Source organism: Dipodomys spectabilis, unplaced genomic scaffold (assembly GCF_019054845.1).
Source record: "Dipodomys spectabilis isolate Male_0828 unplaced genomic scaffold, ASM1905484v1 ptg000051l, whole genome shotgun sequence".
In the NCBI taxonomy this organism is placed as follows: Eukaryota; Metazoa; Chordata; class Mammalia; order Rodentia; family Heteromyidae; genus Dipodomys; species Dipodomys spectabilis.
The window spans coordinates 17,436,729-17,460,785 of NW_024870728.1; the positions used below are offsets into that span (position 1 = coordinate 17,436,729).

Below are 24,057 nucleotides of genomic sequence, written 5' to 3' on the forward strand. Positions count from 1 at the left end.
TTGTGATATTAAATCAGTTTCACTTAATCACATAGTTAATTTTGTTGTTGTGGGTTGCTTTTATTATGGTGTCAATCCTGGGTTTGAACTCAGAGTCTGGGTGCTGTCCTTGAGCATTTTTGCTCAAGACTGCACTATACCAATTGAGCCACAGCTCCCTATACAAGGCTTTCTGATTTTGTTTTCTTTTGCTAGTTAACTGTAAAGAAGAGTCTCAGGGGCTTTCCTGCTTAAGCTGGCTTTGAATGACCATCCTTAGTCCTCAATCACCTGAGCAACTAGGGCAACAGACATGAAGCTAGAAAATGTAAAGACCAGTCAGAAGAAGTGTATAGTCATTGAGAGAGTCAGGTTTTTCTAACTTAATTTTTTTCCATTTTTTCACTTTAAAAATAAATGAAAAGTTAGTTTTTAACTAAACATACTTGAACTGGAGCAGTATTCCAAAGAACAACATCACACTTGCAATATAAACACACACGTGGAACATCTCTGTGCATAGGGGCTTAATTTGGAATGAGCAATGAAATCAACTGAGTTTCAAGGCAAATTGTTTAGTTTTTATTAAACAATGCTCAATAGGAAATGTAGTCATAACCTTGCTCATGTAATTATAGCCCCTGTACAGCATTTTTTACAATAAAAAGCATACAAAAAATAAAGTCTCTACTACATATCTCTACTAGACAGTAGAAATTTCTTAATAGGTAGTGCACGAGATCAGATTATGCTAATGTTGTTTAAAATCCATTCAACATCATCAATATGTATAAATATATGTATATATATATATATTCCTCAGACTTACTTATAGATTATTTTTTGGTAATATAATCTGTAGGAATTGTTTTCCTTCAAATGCTTTACCATAGATGGATGCATAAGACTTGACCCTCACATATTCATGGCTGGAACACAGCTTTGTTTTCATTCAGTAATGCCTTCTACTTTGTGGGATGCCAGAGGTTAGTAGAGGTGCTGTTGGAAAGATATGGCTATATAAAACGAAATGACATGGGAAGGGTTACTTATTTTTCTGGCACCTTTCATAACTTTCAACTAGATTGATAAGTTTTACACACTAACACATGCACACATTTTCACACAATCATTATGGTTGTAATTTTTTATCTTGTTCTCTTAAACTATGCTTTCTTTATCACTCTCTGGCATAAATTCCTGCCACACGATATATGTTCCATATTTGTTTGTTTCATGGAACAAAATGTCACTGCTATTTTCTTTTTCAGCTTTACTAGTCCACTTACATGAGTTCCGTCCTCAGCTATAACACACACGGAAGGAAAGGAACAATATTTGCATGTTGACAGTCAGTGGCTTGTTATTATAGACAAAAAGGATCTCATAGAAATAAGAGACTTTTCCTGGTTGGAACCCATCCACTAATTAGCAGTGTGCCTGAAGGAATTTCTCTAACCTGTGTCTAGAAATCCATAGCCATTAAATAAGAGGTGGATACCTAGGCTCTCTTCCAGCTTACATTTAAGCCTGGAATTTTCAATTTGCATTTTGCATTTTGAATTTACATTCTTTTGCCTAATCAGTCTTAATGGTAAAGACTACCGTTATTGTATCAACATGATACAAACCACTATATGTGTGTAATAGTGTGTATACATGTGTGCATGTATGTGTATGTGTGTATATAGTAAGGTAGCTAGAAGACTGGACAGATTTAAACCTGTTGGCTTTTGCAATGGAAAGAGAGGGAAGGAGGGCTATGAGCCAGTGAAAATGGGCTGGGAATGTGGCTTAGTTGTAATGTTTGCATAGCATGCATGAAGCCCTGGGTTGATTCCTCAGTATCACATAAACAGAAAATACCAGAAGTGGTGCTAGCCTTGAGCAAAAGAAGCTCAGGGACAGCACCCAGGCCCTGAGTTCAAGCCCCAGGCCTGGACCCCCCAAAATAAAATGAGCTTTGTGTTATTCCTTTCCCCCTGCTTTTCTTCTTTATATATAAAATTAAGAGTATAGCTTGTGTAGTGCAATAAAGTATGTGCGGCTTAGTGGAGGAGGGAAATATTCCTCTGTATATGTGTGTGTGGCCGGGGGTGGGTTGGAGTTGAACTCCTGGCCTCAAAATTTGCTTAGAGCTGTCTTACTACCACTTGAGTCACACTGTCAGTTTGACTTTTTGCTGATTAACTGGATATGGAGTTTGTAGACTTCTCTGCCTGGGTTGGTTTTATACCTTGATCCTCTAGATCTCTACCTCCTGAGTAGCTAGGATTACAGCCATAAGCCTCTAGTGGCTGGTCATTTTTTACTCTCTAAAGAAGGGAACTAATTTTACTGTAGTATTTACTTAAACTTACACATGGCATATTTAGAAATGGATTGGAGCATGTGCTAAAGATAAGGAAGCTATTTACCTTTTATTGCCATACTTCCATTTGCAAAGCCAAGAGATTTGTTCTCTGTTAAATCTATATAATTTGTTTTATAGAGAATTGTAGTAATATTCATGACAAATTACAATATGACATGATCTGAGAGTAGTCTGTGCAATTAAGGTGTTTGTTGTTATGTTGGTTTTTGAAATAACTGCTTGGGAAAAGAAAGGGGTGGGTGAAAAAGACTATTCTACTGTTATTACCTTTCTTCTTTAAAACTTTGTTGTAGTAGTTAAATCCCTAGTTAGAAACTGCCCTTTCAGTAGACTCAATTCTGCCCTCACATGCGTGCATGCAAATCCCACTGGGCCCAATTCTGCTGTCCTCCTGCAGGCAAAAACTCACTTTGAATTTAAACAGTCTTGCTCAGGTGCTACATGCATAGAGACCAAAGAGACAAAGAAAGGAGCTGCTTGTGTAAGCATGGCTGACTGAGGATCTTTAAGTATTTCCACTGTAATCTATAAACCAATTAAGACAATTGGTAATTGTATCCAATTATTTACTAACTGAAGCATTTCTTATGAACATTTCCCATTCTGTTGAATGTAACTTCTGTTAGTGAAAGTAACTAGGAATTATGCAAAGATACTTTGGTTATCTGGTGTTAAGAATACCATCTGAGCTGTGCACTAGTGGCTCATGTTATAATCCTAGTTACTCGGGAAGAGAGTTTGAGGATTATTGTTCGAAGCCAGACAAGGCAGGAAAGTCCAGAAACTATTACCTCCAATTAATCACCTTTCTCCCTCCAAGAAACAAATAAAAAATGGCCTGAAGTGGAGCTGTTGCTTAAAGGGTACTAGCCTTGAGTAGAAAAGTTAAGGGATAGTGTGCCCTGAGTTCAAGCCCCAGGACAGGCAAAGAAAAAGAAAAGAAAAAAAGAATGTCATCTGTCTTATTACCAATGGTTTTTCTTTTTTTCTTTTTTCTTTTGCTGGTCTTGAAATCAGGGGTGGGGTGCTATCTCTGAACTTCATTTGCTCAGTGCTAGCATTCTACTACTTGAGCCTCAGTGCTTTTTTCTGAATAGTTTATTGGAGATAAGTGTCTCAAGGACTTTCTTGCTGGGCTGGCTTTGAACCGTGATCCTCTGATCTCAGTCTCCTGAGTAGTTAGGGTTACAGGCATGACCCAGGGCACCTAGCACCAATGACTATTAGGCTAGACATTGCAAATGTTAGGCAAGTGTTCTACCACTGAACTACATCTGAAGATATTCATCAGAACAGGAAAAGTCATATTTCCACATTATTATATTTATTCTAAAAAACAAGTTATTTTTTCCCCCAATTCATATTAGTGCACATCAATACTTGAATGTGCCTTTGTATCATTCATAGTGTCAGTAGCCAGGGCAATGTGGCTGGCCTTGGGCAAACATTTGAGGGAGTAGTTTTCTTTGGAATAATTTATTTCCTTCCTATTTTTCCCAGCTGTTTTAGGGGACTGCCTTCTTCCACACTGTCCTTTGTGTTTCTCAGGTTTCTTAGTCTAGTGGCTCAGCAAACCCACTTACCCTCTTGTCTCATATCCAAGCTTATATTCTTCTCTATCCCTACTTTTCAATGTAATTTGAACTTCTTACATCTACTAGTGCACTAGAATAAGTGGGGAATAAAAAGGTGGTCTTGGTGGTACCTGGTTTGCAAGTGGGAGCATCCTTATTGGGCTTCAAGAATGAGAGGAAACTGTAGAGATGGTAGTTTTGATGACAGTCATAATGTGGCTATGCTTGAAGTTTCTCCAAGTATTAACATCCTCCTTAGGGCCCATATTTCCATCTCCCATCCTATTTCCTCTCCTTAACACCCCTCAGCTTGATTCTTGATTTTACTATAGTCTCTGTGCCGTTAAGTATTACTCACATTGCCCTGATTGAAATCTCATCTGAGCCAGCAAAACAAACTATTTGTTGGCTCACTAAATGGATCACAAAAAGCCCAGGGTCACATTGGTCTTTAAATACACACAGATCCAAAGCTGAGACCATTTCATCAGGACTTGGTTCCTATATTTAAATATCAGCTCTGGTTATCTCTCTTTTGGCTTCATTTAAATGGCAGATATTTCTCAAATTATGACAAGAGTCAAAATCGTTATTTTCTGACTGTATCTTCTCAATTGTACTCTAGTTGCAAAGGGCAGCCCCTCTTGCCAGCTTCTGTCACTGTGTCTAGAGAAGATCCTCCACACCAGAGAGAAATCATATGGTTATTCATGACATGGGTAGGCAAAGTGACAATTTCATAGGCCAAGGGATGAGTTAGTTTTTCAAACAAATTCACTTGAACAACTGAAAATTCTGTTGAAATGATAAAATATAGCTATCACTATTCAAAGCCGAACCTATTATATATATATATATATATATATATATATATATATTGTATATATGGATAAATAGAATTTTGTACATATTTTCAACTGTGCTTCTGTGAAAATAAGGTTTCTTCACTGTTACATATTAATCCTTGTAGTGTATGCTATATATTAAGCAGTCAACAAGGCTAGGCCTTGTGGCACACACATTGTGTTACCCCAGCTACTCAAGAGACAAAAATGAGAGCATCATGCTTCAGGACTAAGCCTGGTAAAAACTTAGCAAGACTCTATCTCACAAATAAACTGGACATGGTGGTCAGACCTATTTTAATCCAAGCTACCCTGAAGGTGGAGGTAGAAAAATAACCTAAAAAGGTAAGAGTTAAAGGTATGGTAGTAGAGTACTTGTCTAGCAAGCATGAGGCCTGGGATTCAAGTCTCATACTATTACCTTCCCTTAATAGCAGCAAATACTTGTTTAGGTATACATATCTCTTAAAATTGAATATTTAAATTGGCATTTTCTTATTAAAAATATAACTGAGTCTCAAGTGGTTATGTAACAAATCTAGCTATACTGATGATATGTTGTGACTGAGGTAACAAAAGATATTAGAAAAAGTTGCAGAAGCTAGTTTTATAAATAGTAGAGGTAGTATACATTTAGATCTATCTAGAACACTTCACATTTACTGATTTGCCCCATTCTTTCAAGACACTTTTTAAAAATCACTTAAATATCTTCTAAGCCGACAAAAATGTTTGTAAACTTTAAAAATAATTATCTTTTGAAGATTCACATCTCTTTCTTTTTTAAGTCCCACACCTGGAGTCAAACTCGGTACCTGATGCCTCTCACTCATATGGCTAGTACTCTACCAACTGAGCCATGCGTCCAACCCCAAATTAGTATATCTCACAGTAATATTTTTACTGTTTCAGGAGAGTGTTGGTCAACTCCAAAAACCAAGCTAAGACTGGTTGGCTCACCATTTTGGAAGCAAGTCACCCTTAAATTTCCATGTGCCTCACCTGTAGTTATCTTCGCCTTGATTAATTTGAAGTTACGGGCAGTGTGCTATTTCTGTAGGTTTATTGTAATATGATATCAAAACTGAATTAAAAATTCCCTTACTCTGAAATGTCAACTCATAGTTGTAATACTTCAGCAATCTGTAAACCCAATAGAAACACTTGTGTTTCCACATGTGTGTGGAAGTTTACAATCCAAGAAAACTGCTTGGTGTGTGTGTGTGTGTGTGTGTGTGTGTGTGTGTGTGTGTGTGTGTGTGTGTGTGTGTGTGTGTGTGTGTGTGTGTGTACCTTTTCTGCAGCTTGAACTCAAGTCCTGGATGCTCAAGGCCAATGTTCTACTATTTGGGCCACAGCTCTACTTCCAACTTTTTGGTGGTTAATTGGAGGTAAGAGTCTTGCAAACTTTCCAGCCTGGGCTGGCTTTTAATGGAGATCTTCAGATTTCAAACTCCTGAATAGCCAACATCAAAGACATAAGCCACTGGTGCCTGGCTAATTTATACTTTCTGGTTATGTTGGAGCCTTGCTATTCATGTGTTTGGAGTTATATGTATGTATGTATATGTGCATGCATGCATGTGTGCATGTGTGTGTGTGTGCATACACACACACACACACACACACACACACACACACACACACACACACACACACACACATGCGCTGTCTGTCCTGGAGTGTGAATTCAGGGCCTGGGTTCTGTCCCTGAGCTTTTGTGCTCAAGGATAGTTCTCTACCCTTTGAGCCACAGTTTCACTTCTAACTCTGTGTGTGTGTGTGTGTGTGTGTGTGTGTGTGTGTGTGTGTGTGTGTGTGTGGTATGTATGTAGTTGGGAATAAGAGACTCATTTACTTTCCTTCCCAGGTTGGCTTCAAACCACTATCCTCAAATCTCAGCCTCCTGAGCAGCAAGGATTAGAGGCATAGCTACCAGTCCCTGACTATGTGTACTTTAAAATACAGTTTCATATTATGAGCATATATTGACACAATTCTTACTTTTAAACAGTTTTAGATATTCTGGTATTTTTCAGTATTTCTACTCTTTTCCTTGTATTCTATTCTTTTATTTATTGTACTGGTACTGAGATTTTTCATTTATTCTTTCATTTTATTTACCGTGCCGGTACTGGGGCTTAAACCTGAATGCTGTCTCTTAGCTTTTTCATTCAAGGCTGCTATTCTACCATTTGAGTCACAGTTCCACTTCTGGTATTTTAGTGGTTAATTGGAGATAGGAATGTCATGGGCTGTTTAGTCCTTTGAATGGAGATCCTAGATCTCAGCCTCGTGAGTAGTTAGGATTGCAGGTATGAGTCACTGGCACCCAACTAATTACTTTTACAACTTAAGTCATTTGGATTATGTTCCTTATTTTTCATTTACATTTATTGCAACAAACTTCATGCCTGCTTTTATTTACATTCATGCACCTTTCCTAATCATTCTTATGTTTGTTCAGTTTCTTAATTCACATTAATTCCATAACTTAGATTGGCACGATCCATATATTTTATTCCTGTACAAATAGATGTGGCTTACCACATAACCCATCACTCTATCATTCTCTTTTGTCATTATGGCAAAACACTCTGTGCAGTTATTGACAATTTTGGGGGCAGCCTCTCTTGGAATGTTTGTTTTTCCTTAGGGACTCACAGTAGGAAAAATATCACAGTCTTCTTCAGAAACTTGCACTTTCCTGAAAATATTGGCTTTGACAAACCTGCAGGGGTGAGAAATCATTTTGTGTGTGAGGGTTTGAACTTCCTGGGTGTCTTTCTGAGTTTATTACCAGGAGGGAATGGAAAGAAAGCCATTCTCACTCTTACCATCAAATACAGGACCATGTGACCATAGCACTGAAGGATTCATTCAGCCTTGGGGAAAGTCTAAGCTGAGTCCTCCCTCAGAACTGGTACCTGGTCCTCATCTCACTGAATATACTGATGTAAATATTAACAGTCTTGATAATTGGCCATCTTGTTTTTCTAGAATTTCAATGGTCTCTGACATCTTGTTTCTCTTTTATTGGGAACTGTCAATTCTTTTTAAAAAATCCTGAGAGAATCCTGGGTGGGTATTTGTTTATTTGTGCCGGTTCTGGGGATTGACTCAGGACTTCAAGCTCTACCTTAGCTATTTTGTTGTAGGCTGGCACTTTACTACTTAAGCCACAGCTCAACTTCTGGCTTCTTGCTGCTTAGCTGGAGATAAGAGTTTCACAGATACCTTCCTGGGCTGACTTTCAACTTTGATCCTCAGATCTTAGCCTCCTGAGTAAGATTGCTGGCATAAATTACCAGTGCCCAGCTCCATTGTGTGTGTTTGATGCCAATATCTGCTTACAATGTGATGAGCTGTGTGTCAAGATGCTGTTTTACCTCTTTTTTTTTTAAAAAAAAAGAAAAATAGAGGAAAAACTCTAAGACACCGGCATATCACATAATTGTTTACTATTCATGACAACTTCTTTCCCGAGAGTTCTGCCAGTCATCCTGATACTTGTAAAACACTTTCATGTAATCATTCAAAAATAATATGGTTAAGTCACCACAGAGAAAATAAAATAACAAAAGGGGAAAAAAACTTGTTCAACATCTGTTTGGGTATAAGCAAATACTGTTTCATACCTCTACCTGCAACTAAATCGTATTTATATATGCCTTGCTTCAAATAGACTAAAAGAACACAGATATTCTGTCAAATACTTTAAAATCATGAACTAAGCTTAGACAGGAATATATGAAGCAGACCACAAATTGAAATGTCCCAGAAATCTTTTATCAATTGGGCCTTATGTTCACTCTTGTAATAAAGAGGCTTTTGGAGTTGATATGCCAGAGTCTAATAGGTGACTGCTTAATGGGATTTACATTCGCTCAAACCAAATTAGGCTGGTAAAAGACAATGCAACATTCTGTAATGTAAATGGGACTGACGGCAGAATTAAATGTTTGTGGAAACAGGGCAGCAGATCTATCAAGAGCTAATTAGACAGAGAGTTCAGAAGCAGACTTGGGAGTAAATAGTATCAACAAAGAAAGAAGGAGGACAAGAATTGAGGGGGAGAAAAGACCTTTTGTACAGGGAAGAAAAGGAACTGTACAAAAGTTATTTAATTAGAAACTCAGATGGAGTCTCTCCCATGAGAAAAACATAATCTTTCCCAAACCTGTTGGTAATATTAAGCTGAAAGAAAACTTTGATAGATTATTGTGTATCTAAGCGATTCTTTGTTGTAACTGGCTTCAATAGCCTGCTCTATAGTTACTTTTCTCGCTATGTTCACTGTAACTGGAAAACTGTTTCTTGCAAGTTTAACCTTTGAAGTCATTTGATTGAAAAGAATACTACTGAAAAGTTTTACCAAAGTATACAGAGTTTGGAGCACTCAGAACATTGAGTAGAAGCATTAATAAACAATAATAAAGAAAAGCAACTTTGGGTTTGAGTTTTAGTTAGAATGTCAATGAACATAAAATTAATTTTAAAAATCTTAATTTTTTACTTTTCCCTGTAGTATGTCAACATAGTCATAATTTTTCAGATGGGACACTGTATGGAAATGATTTAGCCTCTGCAATAAATTGCTCTGTATGTTTGATATTCAAATTAGCTGAGCCTGATTACTTGACTCTCTTTTCTCACTTCAAGTTCACTATCTGAACCAATCTTACATCAAATATTTTACATCAAAATCTTTGAATGACTCTTTAGGGTTTGAAATTCTGTTCACAGATTATAAGGCAAAACATACCTTATTTGCGTGCACCCCAAAGTAAACTAGGTGCATACACCGTTCAGAATACATTTTAATTTTAAACAATCCTTCTAATTTATTGAGAAGCTGCACCAATTTCATTGAGAGCTTGTAAGGATAATGTGTGGCTAATGTATGTGAAAGTAGTTTGAAAATAGAAAATAGAATATTACATATTCCCTGAAATATCATGATGACATCATCATGGAAAATCTTTATGAGAGGCTGTTGTTACTGGGCTGATGGGAATATTGACTTTTTAATGGCAAGTGTTGTGCTGAGTAATTAAATCCATGGTATAATAATTGCTTTTCTGCTTCCTGTACTACACAGAGAATTGTTCTGTGGGCATGTTCTAGATTGTTTCTGGTTTAGTTAATCCATGAAATCCATGGTCTGCATTACTGTCAACTGTTAATGCCCTGAGATTGCTTTATTCTTTAATGAAAAGATCAGTAAGATTAGCATTGCTTTGTCCCTGCCATGGAAATAGATCCCATACAAATTCCCAGTTTCTCTTGGTGGTATTCCAATCTGTCTCTGACCCAGAAATATAGGTGGTATTTAGCCATTTGTCTACCCACTTGTGACAAAAGACCTCTATCTTGCTTGTTTGTACAGAGGAGAAGCTGGATTGAATCAGTTTTTACAGTGGATGTGTTTTGCTTCCAAACATAGGAAACATGAAAGCAGCATCCTCTTGCTTCACTCCCAGGGCACTGTCAGAGTTCCCTAAAGTTGTTCAATTATAAAAATCACCTGGGAGAACTATTTAAAATCCAAATTCCCAGGCACTTTTTCCTGGAGATTATGATTCAATGAGTTTGGTTTACAGCCAGAAAACTCTCAAGTGACTCTTAACGATTAGGGAAGTTGGCCAATTTGGGAAAACTCATGGACTAGTATCAAGTGTATGTCATTACTTTGATCTATAATTGATAGCAACTATACAATGTATCATGAAACATGTATCATTGATGTTTATGAAGGGTCACTAGCTTATCGCATAGTTGGCGCATAAATGGAGTTGTTTTCTCCAGCAATACATTGAGATTATCACTGCAGAGTTACCCACCTCACAGGATACTGTGGTGACAAAGAGAAATGTGGGACAAGGAAAGTGTTTACAGGTGTTGAAATGCTGAAGTATCCTGAGCATGATGAGCAATCTGAAGACTTGGGCTTGGGCCCCAGCTTTGTTCAGGAGACACTCTCACCACGGTTATAATCACTGTCTGTTTATAATCACTAAACTGTCTTTTCCTTACCCATAAAATGAGGGATTAAAAAGAAATACTATCCTTGTGGTGCCTGGCAGGCTCATGTTTTTGTGTGGGTAGCATTGGCCTATGTGACAAAGTCCAGATGGTAGAAGAGACCACTTCATGCTTATTTAGTGACCATCATAGAACATGGTGATAACCTGAGAGTTTTGACATTTTCTCTATTTAATTTCTAAATGATCAGATTGTTCATTGCAATGTTGAGTATCACATCTACTGATATTTTAAAATATATTTTATTCTTTGGCATACACTACATAAAGCATTTCATTTTGTTTTCTTTACTAATTTTTGTGCCAGTACTGGGGCTTGAACTCCGGACCTCACACCCTTGCTTAGGTTTTTCTCCTCAAGGATGGTGCTCTACCATTTGCGCCACACCTCCATGTCTGTTTTTTGCTAGTTTATTGAAGATAAGAGTCTCTTAGATTTATCTTTCTGAGCAGACTTTGAACTACAATCCTCAGCTCTCTGCCTACTGATACAGGTGTGAGTCAATGGTACTTGCTTATTTTTTTATTTTTAGGTTTACAAACCTACCATGTCCTCAGTGGGTTCTGTTTTGAGTTAGTTTTGGCCAGCCAATTGACTTTAATACAACACTTTTATAATACAATAAAGCAGAGATACAGAAATTATCCTTATTGCTACTTCTCAAAGTAAATAGACCTCTGTTTCTACTATGTCACACATATAGGCAGAAAATTCCAGTGAATGCAAAGGTGTTGTTTGGTAAATGATGGAATAATAATGTGTTAATTTAAGCTCCCTGGCATTTAATGAGCCATATAATGTGCCACAGAGACCTCAGAGTTTAAAATGTATCAATTGTCTAGAAACAGATTGCTGTCTTAGAAAGGAAAGAACAAGATAGCAGAAAATAGAAAGAAATCAGAGAGATCCAAAGGCAAGAGCAAACAACAGAAATTAAGTATGTGTTCCTGATCTTTATAAATAAAAAGCTTAGAAATTAATTATGATACGTGGATGATTTCTATTCCTTATATATCTGCATTTGACAGGTTATAGCATCTTAAAAGGAAAAAAATTTTAGTCTGATATTATTTTATACTTTTAGAGGAATCTTTTCTTCCATTGCTCACCTTTTAAATTACCTGCTAATTCCTATAGCATCTCAACATTCCATTTTACGAAGTGACCCACATTGTACTTTCAAATTCATCGGGATCTTATAAAGAAAGTCAGTCAAGTTTGTTATTGTGGGTCATGCCTGTAATCTCAGCACTGAAAGAGGACGATTGAAAGTTCCAGTGCCAGCCTGGGACATAACAAAATCCTGCCTCATAATAGTCAAAGCAACCAAACCACACAGACTCACAAAGAAGAATGACAAGTGATATCAATAGAATTATATTAATTAAATGAATGAGAGCAGTAAGGAGAAGAACAATGTGAGGTGATCTTCTTAGATGATTTTTGCTTTCTGACATAATAAAATGAAGAGGCTAGCAAGACTGGTTAGGAAGGGTGGCAGGAAATGTCCTCATTACCTTGCTCATGTAACTGTAACCCCTCTGTACAGTATTTTTACAATTAAAAATGTAGAAAAAGAGAAGAATTATAGTTTAGACAATCTTTTCTTACTATTTTCCTTCTCAGTTTGTAGACTGTGTCAGGGCATGAAAACTATAGTAGAAATGAAGTGTACCACATCTAGTGATCTAGTTCTGAATGTTTTCATCATGAACAATCAACACAGTATCTGATTCTGTTTCTGACATGTAAAGCTTTGAGCAGAAGGCTCACAGTTAGCCTGGTCCTGATGACCTCTGATTTTTCAGTTCTTCAGTTTAATTTCATTCAAGATTCTTTCCACCTTCTTCATGATTTCCCATTGTGGCTTCCTTCTTTCTTTCCTTCCATCAACCAATAATGGAAAAACTGAGGTTTGAACTCATAGCCTTACATCTGCTAGGCAGATACTTTACCACTTGAGCAACACCTGTATTCCAGCATTTTTTTTCAGGTTATTTGGAGATAAGAGTCTCATGGATTTGCTTGCCCAGGTTGGCTCCTAACCTTGGTCCTCAGATCTCAGCCTTCTGAGTAGCTAGGTTTATCGGCATGAGAATAGTGCACAGCTAAAAATTTGCTATTTGGCCTAATTTATATGTAAAAAATTTAAGATGTGAAATATTGATCTCTATTGACTTGGGGGGAAAACCACTTATGCATTGTTTCCTTCTTCATTAACCTTTTAGCACGTATTAAAGATTTTTGCTGTTTATGTTTTTCAGGCATTTTTAGTGAATTAAACATTCCAATATGAGACAAGGTACCCTGACCTAAAGCACTGACATATAAATGAAAGAATTGATTTTCTTGTGTTTCCGTAAAAATAGATTGGTTACTATATAGGAACAAACTAATTGACATTTTGTCCTAGTAAAATTCCTTATATATCTAACAACTTTGACATTTGTAAGCGAAAACAGGGATGGTTGTTTGTTTGAACAGATAATGAAGTATCACCTGTCACTGTTTACACAGTTTGTATAGCCATTTCATTGTGATTTAGGATCTCATTTTTTTCAAACAATATATTTTTCATCTTCTGAGGCAATTTTTCAAGTTCTTTTTCAAGAGAATTTCTTTATATTATCTGTTGTACAGATCAAAATTGTTCTTAATTTTGTTTGATCTTTGTTTGAAAAATGCATGAGTTCTTTCAGAAGAAATAATTCTTTCCAAAAACTTTTAGAACGTAATCACATTTCTTTTTGACAATTAAGCATTTTCAGGTGATTTATGCAAGAATATTTGCACTCTAACCTGGATTAGAAACTAACCTAGAAACTAATGACCAATCCTTTCATGAGGTTCCAATTTAAAATTAAAGGAAAATTCCACATTTCAACAAAGGACTGACTTTCCAGGAGCAAAATAAGGCTCATACATTGCCACTTTTTTGGAAGGGAGGAATACTTCGATTAGTTAGAAAAGCAAAAGGTTATTTTATGGAATTCATCTGAAAACAAACAGAAAAATGTGATACAATAGGAAAGAACAGAAATAAAATATGTTAGTCGTAAGATTAGTATTTTGGGGCTGGGAAGGTGGCTCAGTGGTAGAGTGCTTGCCTTGCATGCTTGAGGCCCTGGGTTTGATTCCTCAGCACCACATAAGCAAAAAAAAAAAAAGCCAGAAGTGGTGCTGTGGCTCAAGTGGTAGAGCGCTAGCCTTGAGCTGAAGAGCTGAGGGACAGCACCCAGGCCCAGAGTTCAGGCCCACGACTGGACCAAAAAAAAAAAACAACAAAAAAAGATTAGTATTTTGTCATAATAAAAATTTATTGATTTGATGATGGTAGTTATAATAGGTCTATGGCAGGTTTTCATTAATGAAAAATAAGTTACAGAATTATGAAATATAAATTATATCTTTCTTCTCATTGTCTTTCAATGAATTATAATATATAAATTGCAAATATGAATCAATAGCATTCTGTTGTTTATGTGCAGTTTTAATTTTTTCACTTTGGATTTCAAATCATTCACATGAGTAAATTTTGGTGAACTTGCTCAGTATAAACATTGAATCTAATAGATTATAGATATTTTTTAAATATCAGAGTCTGAAGAAAGCAATACTAATTCAGTTCAAATGGACAGATATAGCTGGAGGGTAATTCCTATTTTTCTCTATCCACATAGTTATTATAACTTATGTCACTCTTATTTAAAAAATTTAAATATGCTAGAAAAAATTAAGACCAGTGGTACTGCATTAAGTATGCATGAATTCATATTAAATGAGCAGTGTGTATTCTGATAAGTTTAGTTCTTAAATCTCTTACGTGAAAAGGCTTGAAATTTAGAACTTGCAATTTACTTGCAAAGGAAAACATTCAAAACTTTATGTAACAATACCTGATATATCATTATATACTTTACCTCTGATATAGAGCCAAGATAGAGCTATCCAAAGGTCATTAATTTTCTGTGTGGATATGAATACTAATGAGGGTTTTAAAGTTACCCGCTCTGCTTGGGATTAAGGTAAATTCAACACTTCCATTCATACATCCATATACTAATTAATATGGGTTTTTATAAAAATAAAGTTGGCCTTTTTAAATTTTATTCTAATCTATTAGCTTCCCAATACTACTCCATTTTAATCTTTTCAAGATATAGACAAGAATGTGTTGGGGTATTTTTTGCTGATTTTAGATTTTTTCTGCATCAAAGAGATATTTATAATGGAATCCAATGTGAAATTTCCATGTACAGATGAGTTTCCATACTGTTATGGCCAATGTCAGCTAGAGCCGTTTGATCCTGCATCCTAGGTCAGATTCTACACTGAATTGAAATGCTTACATGGTTTTTATTGTAGAAAGAGAAATTTATTCAAACATTTCAATTTTTTAGGGTGAAAATTCAACTATGATTGATGAAATTAAAATAAAGACTTGTAATTGTCCATCACACATGCACATAAAAACACACACATATACATACCACAAATTAGAAATAAAGGTCCCATGAACAGAAAAAAAATGTTAGTTATTTTCACTGTAATTGCTATAGACTGTAGCCACTAATATTTTATGTTGTATATTTGATGTGCACAGGAGCAAACAAAGCTTCAAGAAAGACATTTCACATTGTTCCACTGAAATTTCTTGCTCAAACATTTGAAGAACAAAACTGTTTATGGACCTAACTGGCTGGTACCATTTAGTAACACTAGTGGCAACTATTGAAAAAACATTGAAATATCCCAGGATTTTAGAAGACAACTTCTCCAATTTGACTTGTCTGAAAACTTCCTTTACAAATGTTAATAATCCTACTGTACTTAAAAATAAAATACCTTGAGGCTGGGAATGTGGCTTAGTGATAGAGTGTTTGCCTTGCATGCATGAAGTCCTGGATTCAATTCCTCAGTACCACATAAACAGAAAAAGCTGGAAGTGGCACTATGGCTCAAGTGGTAGAATGCTTGCTTTGAGCAAAAGAAGCTCAGGGACAGTGCCCATGCCCTGAGTGCAAACCCCAGGACTGGCAAATTACAATAACAATAACAATAATGATGATGATGATGATAATGATGATGATGATGATGAAGAAAATATCTGGGATATTTTTCAAATGAACAATCAAGATTGGACACTATTTTGTTCATGATGAAATCCTTATTGAAGAAGCTCCATTGTCAAATATTTAATTTGTAAATATTGATAATGAGAAGTAGAATAAAATTTTAAGCCAGGCATTGGCTCCCATCTGTAATCCTAGATACTCAGGAGGCTGATCTAAGGATTGTGGTTCGAAGCCATTTCAAGCAGGAAACGTCCATGAGACTTTTATCTCTAATAAACTACTCTCAAGAAGCTGGAAATGGCAACTGTATCTCAAGTGGATGAGCACAAAGAGGCTCAGAACAGTGCCCAAGCCCTGAGTTCCAGGTCTCAGACCAGTAAAACAAATAAATAAAAGAACAAATAAAAAAACAGACTACAAAACTGCCCAAATGAAATCTAAAGCATTATAAATAATACCCTAGTATTTCTTCAGTGTATATACTAAGTCTTTCATTTACTTGGAAAATATTTATTGAATACTCACCATATTTTCTTCTTGATAGTAAGTTTTTGTCACATAAAAAAGGTGAACAAGAGATAAAGCTGATCTTAAGTTTAGAGAGAAAGAGAAAATAACACGAACATAAATGCAACACACAGGAGGATTCTTTGTGGTGGTGAATCTTTTTGGTTGAATGAGGAGAGAGCGAGGAACTCTGTGGTTGTCTCTTAGGGGCCAAGAGTCTCTCAGTAAATATCGGTTCAGACCTAAAGAATAGTAAGTAGTAACCATATAATTATCTCCTAACTCACTGGAGCCAAAATACTAGAAATGCAAGGGCAAATAAGACAGTGCCACCAAGGAACTCACTGTGCATAGGTTTTGCTCCCTTATTTGGGGGTGAATTTATTTGCTATATTTTGTGGTCACCAAGTCACATTACATTAGCTCAGTAAACACACATTAGAAATATTAAATGAATGCCCTGGCATCAGTTAAAAATTTGGCATTTACTCTTACCCCTTCTCATATATATTGCTTATTAACATGATGTATGATTTTATATTTTACTTATCAAGGATGTTTAAGGTTCATAGTACTGGAAATACTTCTCTTGATCATTTCAAAGTGCTTTGCAGCCCACTGCCCTTAAATCTCTCTGCCAACTTATTTCTAATGTACCTCATTCCCCCAGCTTGCTGACTATTCTCTCACGTGATAAATAACTCTGCCTTATCAAGGTCAGTTGGAAAGGCCCCTTTTACATATCTCATAAATTTTAGCCAGGTGCCACTGATGTGAGATTAATGTAATAGCACCATGGCAAGCACTCAGGCTTGTCTTAATTATGCTAAGGTTGCCGGTTCACCGTTTCTCTTCATCTGTCTCCTACTTTAGGGAACACTAAACACTATGTCGTTAGATTGTCTGTTCCACCACATTGGGTCTTTGCATTTACAAAGTCATCAGATGGCTTATGACATAGCTTTTCTAACAAATTAAATTAAACAAATAGTGAAGACAAAAATTAGTGGTAAAGGGCTTGAGAGAAGAGAAAGTATCGAATTGTGGTAGAGAAGACCAAAAATAGTAAGCCTCTAGGTTGCAAAGTGATTTCTCTCTGAACAATGAGTTTCTAATCTGCTAAAGACAACTTTTGGCTCTGAGTGATCTCAGGTAAGGGTATGAATAATTAATTGCAGGATTTCTTTCCTTGTAGAAATGAAGCCTACTAATGTAGGCACTTCACTGGTTATGACATATGTGCACATTTGTGGAGCCTTTCTTGCCCATTGTCTCTTCCCTTTGTGATTGCCACCAGGAAGTTCTTTCCAAGCCATATGTCCCACATGGGTGTTTAATTACCTCATCTATTTTTGCAGAAGGTCCCCACTTACTTTCCTAAAGTCCTGCCAGCCTAGTCTCTTCAACTGGGAATGAAATACTGCATAGAACTGGGTTTTCAAGTTGGTGATTATCTGTTTTAATTCTGCTCTCTAGATGTTAATACACTATCAAAGCATAGATGTCTAAAATAGCATCAGGCCTTATTTCCAGTTTCAATATTTAATATATTTTAAATACAAATATGGTATAATAAGTACATATTATATGTATATAGTATATGTTTATGTATTTTAATAAATACATATTTAAAATATATATTTAATATATTTTCAATGTATTTAAAATATATCTTTTTTTAAGATGGATACTCTTAATTCTTAGATTCACATTCTCCTCTAGCCTCAACAGCCCAGGTAGTGAGCATTTCAGTCATATGCCACTGCTTTCAACTTAAAAAATCCTTTTGAGCTGGCATTGGTAGCTCACTCCTAGTGACTTAGGAGATTGATAGCTGAGGACTGTGGTTCAAAACTAGTTCAGGAAGGAAAGTCTACAAGATTCTTATCTCCAATTAACACCCCTTCTCCTCCCCCAAAAAGCTGCACGTATAGCTGTGGTTCAAGTAATAGAGCACTAAATGAGCACTATCCTATGGATAGAAAGCTCAGGGCAAGCACCTAGTCTCTGACTTCAAGCTCCAGGACAGGCACCATTAAAAAAATCCTTTTGTGTGATTCTGAGGTTCTGGGTGCCCTTGCTAATTGTGGGAAAAAGTGAGGGAAAAAAATATAAACTCAAGCCATTTGAGATCATGATAACTTCTTTTTGGTATGTTTATTTCCTTCTTTGTCAATGGTGAAATAATCTGGTGAGCAGTGCCTTTATTAGCTGTGTGCATCATCAACTGCTTTAGTTAGGCTTAGACCTGTCTCTGCCTATGCCTCTATGTGTCTTGTGACAACTTAGTTCATTTTTTTGTGACTCCTTTCCTCATTTTCTGAATAATACTAGTGATAATGTTGTCCAGCTGATAAAGTGATGGTAAGGACCTGGGGAGAATATCAGATGCAGGGCCAATGTCTGGTCCATAAATGCTATGAGGGGTTTGTTGTTTCCATTTGTAAGTTCCCAATGTACTGCTTCGGTGAAGATTTCAGACCCTGTTTGTTAGATTTGAAAAAAAAAAAACAAAAACCCAAAAACAAAAAACAAAATGAAACAAAAACCCACAAGCCGGGTGCCAGTGGCTCACGCCTGTAATCCTAGCTACTCAGGAGGCTGAGATCTGAGGATCATGGTTCAAAGCCACCTCGGGCAGGAGAGACTGTGAGACTCTTATCTCCAATAAACCACCAGAAAATCAGAAGTGGTACTGTGGCTCAAGTGGTAGAGCGCTTGCCTTGAGCTGAAGAGCTGAGGGACAGCGCCCAAGGCCAGAGTTCAAGCCCCACAACGGACAAAAACAAAAACAAAACAAAACAAAAAACCCACAAAAACAAAACCACCATATCAATCAAAGTGTGAGCATTGCCCATGAAATCAGATATGATTTTTTTTTTTATGTGCACTTGTACTGGGGCTTGCCAAGCCTGGCACTCTACCAGTTGAGCCACAGCTCTATTTCTTGCTTTTTTGGTAGTTACTTGGAGTTAAGATTCACATCAACTCTCACTCCTCAGATTTCAACCTCTTGAGTAGCTAGGATTCCAGGTATGATCTATAAGAGGCTGGCACAAGTAGATATGATTGTAAGCACACTCAACTGGCTAATAAAAATGTAGTTTGAATGCATTGCTTCTTATGATTGTCTTACGACTAGGTGAAAACTAATAGAAACAAAGGATTCTTCATTGTGTTTCTGTAGTGACAACCATTACGTGGTACATATGGAATAGCAAGTTGTATTTTATTTTTCCTCATCCTTCTAGAGATGGTGAAAGAGTTTTTTAATCTGTTACAAATAAGGTAATTTTTAACTGAATATAACAAAACAGGGTTATGTGAAGTATGGTGATGACAGAAGAGATAAAATACAGCTGGGGGTTCTGAAAGTAAGCAATAAATGTCATTGAGTTGGGCTGGGAAGGTGGCTCAGTGGTAGAATGCTTGCCTTGTATGCATGAGGCCCTGGGTTCGATTCCTCAGCACCACATAAAAAAAAGAAAAAAGCCAGAAGTAGTGCTGTGGCTCAAGTGGTAGAGCGCTAGCCTTGAGCTGAAGAGCTGAGGGACAGCGCCCAGGCCCAGAGTTTAGGCCCCACAACCGGACCATCCCCCCCCCCAAAAGTCAATGAGTTAACAAAAATTGTCCTGGAAAAGGACACGCATGAGAATAGCTATTTTTGACATCAGAACATTTCCAAGTAAAACAATGCCAAAGGTTCAAAGGCATACACATAATTTTCCATGTACCAGGAGCAGTGGCATATGTACAACTTTTGGGGGAAAAATGGGGTAGGAACCATATTGATGAGAAATCAGAGTTACCCAGGCAATCCTGGAAACAGTTCCCAACTGTCAACTTAAGCCTTTAAATTTTTACTTTTTTCTTTCTTGGTATTGGCGTAGCTTTGAATACAGAGCCTTATATCTGCTAGGTAGGCACTTTACTAATGAGCCACATACCCAGTCCTGGTTTGAACTGATTATTTTTATGATAGGGTCTTTGCATTTACAAAAAGGCACCTGGACTGTCATCTGCCTGCTTTTGGCTTCCCATTGCTTCTGGAATCACAGATAAGTATGTCTACTTTGCCTCCATGTAGATGAAGTCATAGGGACATTTCTGCCAGTCTGGTGCTACAACCCTACCAATCTCAGAATCCTATGTAATTTAAGATGACAGGTGTGAGCCACCAGCAACCAGCTTTATAAATAGTATTTCTGAGGCACTGGGTTACTGTTTAATGTTTGTTTGCTTTGGCATATTGAACTGGCATGACTGCAGATTTGCCTTAAAAACAAATAGTACTAAATCAAGAGTATTAAAGGATAGCAGGATTTAATGGAATAAATGCTGTGGGAAGCTGGGATTTCTTCATTATAAGTTTCTACCTCACAAGTCTTTTCAAAAATGGCAATCGTGGACTATTTAATCCCAATCTTTAGAAAGGAACTGGACTCTTAAGCATGCCAGGACACTATTTTTGTAATATCAAAACGCAAAGGGTATTAAGAGCAGCTGGCCTTGCTTCCCTCTGTGGCCAAGTGTAGATACCTTTCAACTTGGAAACACTTCTTAAACCTCTTTGGGTAGTGTTACTGCATCTACCTGGAGAAATTCTAATTTCAAATGTGGAGTTCATAAATGTGTGTTGAAGGAGTAGGCTGTTATCAGGAGAATTCTACTGGGAAATGACTCCTGGCTTATTGGAACGTGAGAGAGAGAAAACAAAAGGAGTACTGGATACAATAGTAAACAAAACCATTTTACAAGAAGGACACAACTTATAGTGATGTGTGCTTAACCACAGGCCTATGATTAAGTTTTGCGGTACTGGAAGATGAATTTCAGTAAGAAAGTATCAAAAACACATTGAGAAAATCTTTAAATTTTTTACCATAAATTTTACCTTTATGATAATTTTTGAAACCATTCAAAAATTCATCCTCAATATTTTAGTTTCAATTACAACACACAGGAAAAGATCAAATGTAAAAGAATAACTTCCTACCAGCCTGTTTTGCTAGTATTCAAGACTGGAAAAATGAAGGATTGGTTAAAAAAATAAAAGTGAATATAACTGACAATTAGATCATCTTCCTTCATTTAACAATAGTTCCATGTTTTATTAGGCATTTTAACAATGCTAAAAGTTTAAGTCAGTTATTACCTTGAGCATCACATATTTTTCATTCTATATATACAAATAGGCATTAGAAGTGAAGGAAGAAATATAAAAATATTAAAAATAGCTGTTCAAGAGAGTAAATAGGTTATTTGAGTATGTAGAAAATTGTCATTTTTAATTTGCACAAAACAAACCATAGGAAAACATCAGCTTTTATAGTAATAAATTTTTTATATATAAATCTTTACAATAAGATCCTGAGCAGGGTACAGTTTGGTTTTTTGTTTTGTTTTGTTTTGTTTTTGTGTCTGTGTGTTACATTACTTCCAACGAACTTCATAAATATTTATTTATAAGGTAAAGAGAAACTTTTCTTGATCACTACCATTGTGCACTTGTCCCTTGAATCTCATTATGTTAATGTTGGGACAAAAGTAACTTGCAATTCTTGGGCCTGTCTCCACAAGTACGAACCATTGTCTTCCCCAACTACTTAATGTGATCACACTGAATTAAATCGAGTATGTATAATTAAACACACACATAATTTCTAAGGGTAAAATATCTAGATGGTCAGTATTACAAGATTCATTTGCCTCAGTTGATAGTGTATTATCATAACTTGATGGATGTAGATCTTGTGATAACTAGGAACATGCATAATTAAGAGCTACAGCCAGAATGTCTATTTCCTTAAGGTATGAATAGAGCATGCTGTCACAAAGCACATTTAATTGGTCCATTTTCCTGTCTTTTCTGATTTTTTTCTATCATTGTTTCCCGGAAATGTGGGTAAAGATGGAAGAAGTAAGTTTTATTTTCCATTGCTACATTCCATTTTCAAAACAATATTAAGAGAGGCATGTGATCTACTCATGTTGGTTCACACTTGTAATCATCACAACTCAGAATCCTCCCCCACCCAGTCCTCCTCCCTCCCCCCACCAAAGTTGTAAAGTTTGTTTTTCAACATAACGACTTATTCATCTCGTTGTTGCAGTGGGCCCACCTGTATTCCTATTTAAACGATTTGTTTTTTCCCTTCCCCTCCACAAATTATACCAACATCAAATACAGTGAAATCATGGGTTATACCATGGGGGAACAACATACAAAGCAGCAAAGAAATCATCTTATAAATATGTTAGAAACAATTGCATGAAAGGAAAAAAAAAAACATTTGAATACTTATCTTGGGGTTCATTCCCTTAACACCAACTTATCTGACCTTTTCTGCTTGACTCATACATATACTAGTTATTACAAATAAGGGAAACCATGGGACCTATGTTTCTTTGGGCCTGGCTTACTTCACTTAATATAATTTTTTCCAAGTCTTTCCATTTCCTAACAAATGAGGCAATGCCATTCTTTCTGATGGAGGCATAGAATTCCATTGTGTATATATACCACATTTTCTTGATCCATTCATCTACTGAGGGGCATCTGGGTTGGTTCAATTCTTTTGAGAACTAATGTGACTCAAGTAAGATAGGAATAAAACCTGCTTTTCCACCTGTATGATTCTTTCAATGATTCTTTCCTGCACGTTTTGGTATAAATGTGGTATATATGCATGTATATTCACATATTTAGCATTATGCCGCCCAGTACATGTTTGACATTATATTATAAAATTAAATTTCCAAGGAAACACAATGAGTATTACATAATTTCATTGGTTTTTATACTATTACATTTTATCTCATTCTTCTTATATCTTTTGAACCCATTTATATGAGAGTACTAAAGTACAGTCAAGACAATTCCTTTTCTTAAATATATCAGAATATTGTTCAGAGGATTTTTTTTCCAGTAAGTGGATAAAATTCATGACAACTTTAGACACAATTTTTACAATTTTCTACACAGCCCATCAGACCATCTCAGCTTTGGTGAGATAACATTTATGGTTCCCACTATCTTCTAAAGTGTGATTAGAACTTGTATAAGAATATTAATATAGGAATGATGCTTAAAATCTCTAGGCTAAAAAGATATCCTCTAGTGGCTATTGAACAGAAAGATATTCAGAAAGAACTGTGTCCTGCTTATTCCCCAAATAATTCTGATCTACTAAGATTTACCTAAAACGGTGATGAAATTGCTATTGGATTATATCATTATAATTCAATAACAATGTCAGGCAAAGACATTTGAGCCCTGGTCTTCAAAGAAAAGAGAATATTTGCAATGAGTGGGGAGTAGAAGAAGCTACATTTCATTTAAGTAATTCAACAAAAATATGACTAGAATACTTAAGTAGCTTCTACCTGAAATGTACAAATTGAGTAAACTAGCTACCATGGCCTAGTAACATTTCAGTTACTGAGAATTTGTTTTCATTTTTGACTGATGTGGAAATTCTGGGCTCTTGTCTCCTGTGGGCTTGCCCCAGTTATATATCAGTCTGCAGTAGTCGTCCCTAAATTCGTACATGAAAAAGGATAAATGGGTAATTTTCACAGGAAATTATTTTTTTTTCTATTGATACCCTCTTTTTCCATGTTCTGATTTTTACCAACATTATGGTTTATTGAAATGT

General features: G+C 36.2%; 1 protein-coding gene across 1 annotated transcript in view; it reads left to right on the plus strand.

Moving 5' to 3' along the window:
• Positions 1–24,057, plus strand: part of Erbb4 (erb-b2 receptor tyrosine kinase 4) — a 1,009,337-nt gene that overhangs the window by 223,623 nt on the left and 761,657 nt on the right. The window lies entirely within an intron of this gene.